Source organism: Nothoprocta perdicaria, unplaced genomic scaffold, assembly GCF_003342845.1.
Source record: "Nothoprocta perdicaria isolate Ctin4 unplaced genomic scaffold, notPer1 scaffold_220, whole genome shotgun sequence".
Classification (NCBI taxonomy): domain Eukaryota; kingdom Metazoa; phylum Chordata; class Aves; order Tinamiformes; family Tinamidae; genus Nothoprocta; species Nothoprocta perdicaria.
Window position 1 is genome coordinate 658,983 of NW_020455416.1, and position 8,231 is coordinate 667,213.

The following is an 8,231-nucleotide window of genomic DNA, read 5'->3' on the forward strand; positions in this document are numbered from 1 at the left end:
GAAACATCTAATTCTTACAATCTGTGTGGAGGACAAACTGCTGCTCCTATTACATTTCAATTTAAAAAGATTATTTAAAAAGATTTCCAACTGTTTCATTAATACATTTATATCCAAATAGAGTGAAGAGAAAAAAAAAAAAAAAAGAAAGAAAAAAGCCACTTTCCCAACACAAGCCCAACAATGACATATTAAGCATCAAAAAAGCTTAACTACATTCTGAGAAGCAGGAAGGGAAAAGGGGTGAGGAGACCTTTAGTTTCCCCGGGAAGCACTACATGCCATGGAATTTCAAAGACAAGGAAGTCAAAAGAAATATCACACAAGAAATATCACATTCATACTAATGGAAACGTCGAAGTTAGCAGAACGTTTGTTCTGTGACAGCCTCAGAGAATGTCACTCGTGTTATATATTCTTCTTCTCAGTCTGATGAAGCAGCAGGGCAAAAATAGTGTGATGTTTAGGAAATCATGAAGCAATAGGTCCCTTCACTGCATCCACAGTATTTTGCCAGGCTGTGCTTCTTCTCTAATCTAAATTAGCAGCAGAGATTAAGAATTATTTGTTTGTATTTGTGTAGGAGTTTGTTCATTCAAGTACTGCTTCCTCCCTTAATTTAATTGAATATAAAATTGGTTTAGAAATACTAAACAAGTAATTTTTTTTTTTTTATAGCAAGCATTTATTGGTGGAATGCCTGTGTTTTCTCTGAAAAATCTTCCATTCATTTAAATTAATTTAATCTTCAGGAACCAATAACACATTCAAGTTTAATACAGAAGGCATCCAAGGCAACTTCAATGAAAAAAAATGCAAGAAATATTAGTTCTTTATTACTTCCAAGTCAATCCCTTTTAAAATATGTTTTTAAAGTATTAAAAAACAATTAAAAACAATTTAAGTATTAAAAACCAATTCCACTCAAAACACACTTTCCACTTTAAGTTAGAGAAGGATAAAATAACACCAACACTCACTAGCTGTGAAATGACCACGGGCAGGAGAAACATCTTACAGCAGTATCTTCAACTTGATGCATCATGAAGATAAAACACTTGGACTTCATGAAATGCAATTTTCTCCTTACTAACTTCAAACAGATGGTTTAAATTTAGTCTTCATGCAGGCTTAAAAGTCTTTATTTAAGAAGAAAATGAAGCCATCAGAAGTACACTGCATGCATTTCCTCACAGAAAGAGATCATGGCCTGTCCTGAAAGAGTTTGCCATGGGCTCAGAATAGGAAAATTAAAATATATCTATGGCTATTTTCAGTTCTGGTTTACATCCTTACTCACTGAGCTCCTTTAAAGTATTTTTGGCTTTAAATAAATCATTCAGTCTTTCAAGCCCAAATTAACTCTCTCCCACAACAAAAGCCGTTGTCTCTTCAGAAACAAAACTATCCATCTTGTTGCTCGCTGAGGAGGCAGCACTGCGTTATTTCTAACCCTCACCTGAGCCCTGCTAAACTAACCTGTGCAGAGAGCAATAATTTTTCTGCAGGCTAGCAGCCACAGTCATTGAGAAAGGTGACGTTTATTGCCCAGCGCTACCAAAGCGCTGCCTGCCTTTATAAACCATAAACTACAGGGGTAAAGGGTGTATGAGCAGAACCATACCTTTATATCTATATGGGCATATAGATATTTTCCCTACATACCTCCCGTTGAAGCAGGAGATGGTGGTGATCTCTTGGTAAAACCACATGCAGTTGTGTAACCGGACACGGTGCCTCACGGCACAGGGAAAGGGGGGCTACCGCTGCACCAGAAACTGCCCACAGCCCATTTGCTGCCTTTCAAGAACCCGCTGGTTTCCAAGGGACATGTATATTGTTTGACATCTTTATTATTAAAAATAAAAGATTTTAGGCAGCTGCCATTCTGGAGGGCCAGGGCTCAGGCTCCCTGGCATTTTCAGCCTCCACACACACTGCTGCTGGCACTCTCCTCGCGCACAGTCGCTTTGCCAAGGGAGCTCTCAGGGCCTTTCCTGTAAAGCTCCAGAAAAGTCTGGAATTCTTTTTGCATGGGAAATTTAATTTCTAGTAATTTTCACTGGACACAAGAAATCCTCTTCTCCAACTCAAGCACTTTCTATCTGGAAAATTTGACAAATTTGTTGAAAAATACAGAAGACTTCTCTAAATAAGGTCAGAGTGATTTATAATGGAGAGTAACTGAAGCTTAACTGTAGAGAGCATAATTATTTCTCCCGCTAACTAGAGACACCAGCACAGAAAAAGACCCACAATGTGTTCTTCTGAAATGGTCTGAAAGGTTGGCAACTTCACCAGTGCCACAAGTAAAGCTTGACTTTTAACTGCAAAAGCCACCAAGATCTTTGGAGTAAAGCAATCATTCTTTCTTTAGAGCAGTAAGAGTCAAAAATGAGAATAAAAATACAAGCATGCTTGTGAAACCGTTTAAGTTTCCATATACTTACCTCAGACAGGGATACACAGTAGCATAGATTGTCTTGGTAATTAGTTTACACAAACTTTTGCATTTTATACATGTTGGTAGCAATCAGACTTTTGCTTAATAGCAGATTAAGATGCCAAGAATAAATGATTGCTGGTTAACAGTCAGCCTTGTGTAACCAAGTAGCAGACAGATAAGGAGTCATCTGGAATGCAACACCATCATAAGAAGATTTATTAACCTACAGCATTTCCAGTGAATGTATTTATTTATTCCAATAAAAGCATAAAGAGCTGAGATTTTGCCATGGGGCTTATGACACTCCTTCAACTTTTTTTTTTCCAGAAAAGAGCATGCATTAAGTTTAAAAGACAACTCCAAGCAGTAGCCAGTGCTACTAAGCAAGCCTGCACCTTCTCAGGAGGACCCCTGCTAGCCACGGCGGGCAGAACTACACCTCAAGGGAAATCACACAGCCAGTCACTTGAGTATTTTCAGGAATCCTCTTTCCCTCCACCCTTACATAAATACAGCAGCATGGAATATTTCCATTATGTTCAGTGTGTGCTTTCAAAGACAGGCATCAAGAAAAGCCTGGTTTGATCCAGTGCTTGAAATGAACTGGGTTCTTAAGAGCATGACCTGTTAGCACTTCTCAGGTCATCAAACAACTATTGCAGGACATGGATGGGCTTCCATGGCTTCCTTCTGGACACTGCTCATGTAACACAGAGGCTGATGACACACGAGCTGCTCCCAACTTTACTTGACATTCATTCCACCCACAAAAAGTCTTCCATGTATATTAAGGCAAAGGAAATCCTAGTAACTTCATCACTGGAAGTGGAGACTCTAGATAACTCCACCACATCCTATACCTGCTTTGCAGTAGGAAGGAAAGCTGCCCCAGCCATAATAAGAGGAGCTTAACAAGGCAGGTTCCCCTGTCCATGAGGTCAATTAGATCCTGTGTAGTCTCTTGGAGTCTCCAAAACAACGCGACCAAATCCAGCCCTGCCCTTGGGAAACTCACTAACTCCAAACCACACATGCAAATTTGGGGGGAGAGTGCTAGATAGCTTAGCCTAAGACTTTGCCAACGTTGTTCTAAACAGCTTCTCTGTACAAACGCCCAAGCTTCAGACTTGGAAGCTGGTGGTGAAGACAGGCCAAGATGGCTCTGATTTTGTTTCTTTTTTCCTCTTTTCCAAAGGGCTGGTAGGATAATGGAACTGTGTGAAACAGAGGAAGGGGGATGGATTTGTGTATGGCAAAATCCTAGGATTAGAGGCCAGCTGGTAGGCAAGGGAGCTGAACGCTCAGACTGGGGAGGCACAGAGAAGACAGAAAAAAGAGCCAAGGGCAGGGAAGATGCTCGGCATGCGACAGAAACATCAGATATAGGGAAGAAAAGGAAAAAAAAAAAAAAGGCAACAAATGAATTGGTGTCCAGTGAAGGTCCCTCCCTTTAGATCTTGGAACAGACATCAAGATCTCCAGGTTTCATCTCTTCTTGGTGCAGATGCATCTCCAGAACACCAGCCTTGGCTTTCTTGTGGCCCACGATGCCTTACAACGGATAATACCTGAGGGCTGTACGCTCCCTCGGGCAGCACAGCTCAGCACTAACGGTTCCAACCACACTGGTTCCTCAGCTGCATGGAATAACTCTTCCTGAATTATTCCCGAAGGGATAGTCATGAGAATTTGAAAAGGATTCTTCAAACACCAGTTAGACACACCCATCATGAGGAACACACTGACATTGCCACAGCTAAACATGGAGTGGTAACTGTGAGGATGCTTCCTGCACTGTGAGATATCATGTTTATCTTTAAGAAAAAAAGGCTGAAAGAGCTTATCAGAGCGCGACATAGCAGAGATGCATCCCACAACTTTAATACTGCAGGCTGCATAGCAGCTACCTTTCCACAAAATTGGGATGTGGGGCATGCAAAATCTGAAGCGCTTAACTTGTGCAGCTACACAGGGGGGCTCAGTACCTGACCTTTATGCCAAGTTTTCATTAAAACATCCACGAGTTTCACTGAGAAGTGCTGTAGGCACCATGGTTACAGATTAACAGAGCCCCACACGTGTCAGGTTGCTGGTTACCCCAGCTACAGTCTCTCTGACAGCCTCTCCCAGCCCTTTGCTCTGTTTTACACTGCCTTCCACAGAGGAAAAAATAATATTGTTTACAGAAAAATTTAGTCTTCATCATCATCTTCACTAATCTTTTGTTGTAACCTCTTTTATTGTTTTATTCATGCCTATAATATATTTATTGGCTCTAAATATTGGTTAAACTAGAAACTTTAAATGGCTAAACTAGAAAAGAATGGAAAAAAACTGATCTGAGACATGGAAAGTAGCATGGAAGAGGTCTGAAAAGTTTTTTGCACCCCAAAGCCAAAAAAATATGCAGGAGCTTCACCACATAGAGCTGTAGAGTTAAAAACTGGACAAAGAGAACAAAGGATAACAGATTAGACCAGGACAGAAAACTTACTGCATCAAAGAAGAAAGAGGTCTCCAAACCATGACAGAGAACGGGGAGAAAAAAAAAATAATCCTCTTTTAACTCAGGACGGGTGTGAAGGTGGGGATTTACTGGAGGAATTAATTGTTCCCTCCTCTCCGAGGGCACAGGCTGCTGGTGTGTGTGAGCCTCTGCAGCACGAGCCCAGCAGAGACTCATGCGGGACCAGGAGGCTGCGCTCCACAGACCTACTGGGAACACAGAGGACAATACCAGGGCACTAAGTCTTTTGTGCTGGAAAAGAGCCATCTGCTCTGCCTGTGCTGGTGGTAGAGTGGTAGAGTCAGCCTGGGCTTATCTTCTAGGAAATCATCTGGAGCCTTCACCTGTCTTTGCACCAGTACAGCCTCCCAGGAAGCGTCCCATATTGGTCACTGCCAATAACACTGAGCGCATCAACCCAGCAAGCAAGAGCCATCCTCTTGGGGCAAGAAGAACAGGAGGAGGAAGGGAAGGAAGGAGGGGAGCTGATGGGTAATAACAATCTTGCAAGATGCATTTTGAAGATGTGCACTATGTATTTTATAACGCGAGTCATATCCTTGACCACATACCCAAAGGAACTCGCTTCAAGGCAACATCTTGCACACAAGTATATGATCACTCCAATTAAGTTCCAGCAATTAGATTCTTAAAAATGACTTTGTTGTTTTTTACATACCAGCAATTCTTTGGACACATGCAGATTTCAAGACAGGCTGCCTGGTTCAGCGTATTTCGGTTTGTTTCTAAAACCTGCATAAATTCACAAATCATAAATCAACTAGTATTACCTGTTGACACATTTGGCAGCCCAAATAAAAGCCAGGTATGAGAGGTCTAAAAACTGCACCACCTTCCATCACTGTTGTCTCTGCAACAGCCTCATCTCCACGATGGAAATGGATGCGCGCTCCCAGCGACCGCAGAGATGCTGCGCAACACCCCCCGCTGGGGCTTCCTCCTCCGTCATGGGTGGAGGATCTGCTCCTGCTCACTCTCCTCCAGACCCCAGCTCCCATTCCCGACGGGACAACGCGCCACGTCACAGGACGGAGCCCAGGGCTCTCCCACCTGGCTCTAGGCCCGTCTCTCTCCTGATCGCTAACTCTCCCTAGGAGCCGGGACCCACGCATTTGGATCCCCGTCACACTGCAGATAACCGAGCCATTACTAGGCGAGTGCAACGCACACTCTGGGGTTATTTAATAAAACCAGGAGAAGACGCATTTTAAAGAGCTAAGCCACTTGACACCACAGTAACAGTAGCCTTCAGTCTAGTCGCAACCCAGAAGACAGCGATTTTTTTCCTAGATACAGCAATACCGAAACTCCACAAAAGCACCTGTAGAGGTTTATTCCCTCAGATCTTTTCCCCAGGGATACATTTGAAGTATCTAAATCTGAAAGACCCATGATGCTCTGTACAGTCTGAAGCATTCAGTTAGTACTCTTACACTATACATACATTTTATTACTTTATATATAAATACACTCTATACAGTTATTAGGCCTTTTTTTTTAAGAAAAAAGCAGAAAAAATTAGATTGAGAGTTTTAATTGGCTATACCTCATGCTGCTAATTGTCTTAACAGTGCATATTTTTCTATCCACAAAGATCTCACATTAGCATTTTTTAATAATTTAAAACACATTAAATATTGCTGGTATCAGCATGACCAGAGATTACTTTCTTAATAATCACTCTTGTTCAAGTGTAAAACATTTGCTTCCAGCTGCTGTGAACTTTAACACAAGCAAAAGCAACTTGTGCTGACATAAAAGGGACAATCCACTCAGCAAGAAACGAAGTCAGAGTTAAACTGCATATACATCCCCAAAAACGATACTTTACATACAACAATATTTTACATTTTTGATTTGCAATATCAAAGCAAGCTAAGCTTTATTTAAAAAGAGAAAAACATAAAAATATTTACTTTATCTATGGTAGGTTTTGTCGTTCCAAAAAAATCCTTTTGGCAATAAATATTTTCACTCAAAGGTATTTTTAACCATTTTTTTAAAGCACATATAATTAGATTGACATGGTATGAGCTAACGAGTTTATCTAAACAGCTTCTAAATCTCTACAATACCTTTCTCTGTGTACAGCACAAAACATGTCAAATACTTAACATTTCACTTTAATATTGAAGTCCACAGATATCAAACCAAATTTTTGAGAGATACTGTTTAGCTGTTAATTGTGTTTGTTCCACCTATTTTTTTGTTACTCAGTCTATTAACAATGTCTAACAGGCTATATTTCTTTTTCCTACCTTCACAGTCACAAAGTCATCTAATCTCTGGCTCCAATTTTCTAAGCTGTTTGGTTCCAAAACATTTGCCCATTGCAAAACCAAACAGCCAAAAGATTCTCCATTTGTGAAGATCCCCAAACAGCTTGAGATTGGTTTCTGCTCCATGGGGGGATATGGGCAAGAAAAAGAAGATTGGTGGACAGCAGAACAGGGGCCGTGTATGTGGTTGCAGGAAAATAGTTGGTTTGAGCTAGGAATGTACTCTGACGTGACTCAGTGAGAACAACCTGAACTGCTACATAAATATGGAATAAAATTCCTGAAGTTGTCGTTTTGTGTCATTTAACAAATTTACCACTACTTAAGAAGACCCCTCTCAGATGCACATACCTACCCTTCAGCTGCACCACTGGAAACGTTCTGCTCACCTGAATACTGGCTACCAACAACATTCTGTGCTGTAATATTAGACCAAAAATTAGGAAAGTCTGAAATATGCCAAGAATACAGAATAATACGGAGGACAGATTCCTAAAACAAGAAGTAACCTAACTGACACTAAAATGAATGATTCCCCTGCATGAAGTGATTTGTAAGATAATCTTTAGCAAACCACAATATTATAAATAATTAGTAAGACATTCGAACACAGCAGAGAAGACCTTAGAAATACCTTGGGGTGATTCAGAATGTCTGCCAGAGTTAATGTTGCAGGTGGAGAAGTTTTTCACCTTTCTCTGAGGCCAGAGTTGGTTAGAAACATTGCATTTGCTTTCCTAGGACCTTCCAAGAAGGCTGCAAGCAGAAGAACATGAAAAGTTACTGAACTTTATCCCACATTTGCAAACCAGTTTTTTCAAGATTCAGAATTAACTCACTCCTTTTCGTGCACAGTCTCTTCCCACTTTTGGAAACCAGCAGTAGCGGCACATCTTTTATTTGTTTTCAGTTCATCACAGAATGGCAGTTTGTTGTGACTGCTCTCTCCTACACAAAAGCTGGGCAGGATTTCCAGACA

General features: G+C 40.9%; 1 protein-coding gene across 4 annotated transcripts in view; it reads right to left on the bottom strand.

Moving 5' to 3' along the window:
- Nucleotides 1-8,231, bottom strand: part of KLHL32 (kelch like family member 32) — a 93,776-nt gene that overhangs the window by 78,852 nt on the left and 6,693 nt on the right. For all 4 annotated transcript variants that reach the window (XM_026039172.1, XM_026039173.1, XM_026039171.1 and 1 more), the window contains exon 2: nt 7,887-8,008. The gene's annotated coding sequence lies outside the window, so the exon portion shown is untranslated. The remainder of the gene's footprint in view (nt 1-7,886; nt 8,009-8,231) is intronic.